The sequence below is a fragment of the Lissotriton vulgaris genome, unplaced genomic scaffold (genome assembly GCF_964263255.1).
Source record: "Lissotriton vulgaris unplaced genomic scaffold, aLisVul1.2 SCAFFOLD_215, whole genome shotgun sequence".
Lineage (NCBI taxonomy): Eukaryota > Metazoa > Chordata > Amphibia > Caudata > Salamandridae > Lissotriton > Lissotriton vulgaris.
The window spans coordinates 2,514,659-2,516,738 of NW_028245930.1; positions in this window are offsets into that span (position 1 = coordinate 2,514,659).

The following is a 2,080-nucleotide window of genomic DNA, read 5'->3' on the forward strand; positions in this document are numbered from 1 at the left end:
CAGGATAGCAATGCGGGGCTCAAGGGCTGGCGGAGCCGGGAGCCTACACGTCTGCTCCGGTCGCCATCTTGGCTCCTCCCCCCGACACTTCCTTTCTTGACGACGATACCTTTGTCGTCGAATGTTCCGTCAACGAGCCCGTCGACGGAACTAAATTTAACTTTGGCTTCAATTTCTTCGTCGACGGAACCTCCGTCATTGACGTCTTCCTTGTCGAGGACTTTGAACTTCTGTCAGAAGATTGGGAAGAGGGTTTTTTGAAGGCTGGATCAGTCTTCAAACCCTTAGAAGGCGTAGAAGGTCCTACCCTCTCCTTTTCACTATGGTGAGGAGATTCGCCCGGACCTAGGCTCTCGGACTCTCTGGGGGTCTTTTTTGAGGCCATAGAAGGATGTTCCACAGAAGGAGAAGGGGAACCCCTACCCCTCTTGACTGACCATCTAGATGACACAGCTGACGATGAATCCTCACTGTCACTGGAAACTCCATGTTTCCTTTCCTTTTGTTTCTGAAGCCAGGTCAGAAGTCTACCAGCCCGATCTCGGAGGGTCTTGGTAGAAAAAGTACGGCAGATCTTGCCGTCCTCTGCCTTATGATACGGATAGAGGCAATAGATACAATTCTTATGTTTATCCTCCACAAACAACCTTTTCTTGCCACAGGTGGAACATGGCTTGAAAAGGGCCTTCTTCTTTTCCTTGTCAGCCATCAAACCATCAAGAAAACTTGAAGAAAAAACCTCTGAAAGAGATGAAATGAGCAGAGCTCAAAGGAGACTCCCTAAGCACAACGTGCGGTAGAAAATCTGAGGCTCTGAGGTTCTTTCAGGAGGGTTCTATGGGGTGAGGCTCTTCTGATTGGCTTATGCCTAAGTTTGGTCTCTTTTACAAAAAGAGGGTGATATGCTACAAAAGGGAATGAGGCCTAGGCCTTTTCTTTCACTTTTGTACCTACTGCTATGGTATTTTTGTTACCGAGGCTCCCATTCCGACGACGGGGAATGATATAAAAGCATTGGAATCTAAGGAAGTTCCAATACTCGGGCAAAGGTTTAGCATACCCAAGATAACAGAGCCACAATGCTGCTGCAGATATTTCAGACAGCAAAGGTCTAAGGGTGATTTAGAAGTAGGGGACCCCAATATTTTAGATATACTAGCTATACATAGGAAAAAACAATCAATTTAGATGGACGACTTACCATACCTGTTCCAGACGCTCTTCCGTATGGCGTCTTTCGTGATTTGAGGACATGATTCTGCTCTAGGTCTCCTTGTGCAGATACCATTGCCAGTTTGTCTCCATACCTTTTACCGGCTTCTGATCGGTGCCCAGTCGTGGCGCACAGAGCATTGCCATCAATTTTCAGCAGAACCTCGCGCTTTTTATCCTTGTGCTCCATTCCATTCTTCCATTCAATTACATATCCATGAGAGGCCAACTGGTGTGACTTTATTTTCATTCCAGATTTTACTTCATTTATATCAAATTCATCATTGATCTTTCTACTTTATTCACCAACTGGAGCAATTATCAACCCTGACTAGGGACTTATTTCTCTTTTCTCTTTTGTTTCGCACTTGCTGATTTTAACTTGTGTTTCCTGTGTTGCAATAGACGGTCACCTGATGAAGGCTGAAAAGCCGAAACGCGAGTAGTTCCCTATCTACCGCTTTGCCTCCATCGTTCTTTTTATGTCTAATGCTATGTTCATGTGTGTTATATGATTTTTATGAATTTCTATGTTGCTGTTATATTTATAATTGATCAGTATTTATAAAATATCTAACAGCCTGTGATTTATCAAAGAATTATAAAACAAAAACATTGACTTAAAAAGTAAATAATAAAAAATTAAAGCTTTTCTCTATCAATTTGGTGATTACTTTTTTCATTTGGGCTTTTTCCATTTTTGTGTAGGTTATCGGTTTAGTTTGCCTACTGTTATTTGTTTACTTAGCTATAGACCTTTTTCAAATTGAAGGCCTAAGGGTGAGCCAGGGTTAGCTAGAAAAGAAAACATGAGGATCCAGAGTGAGCAAGGCAAAATAAGCAATGGGTTGAAATGTGATCCAGGAAA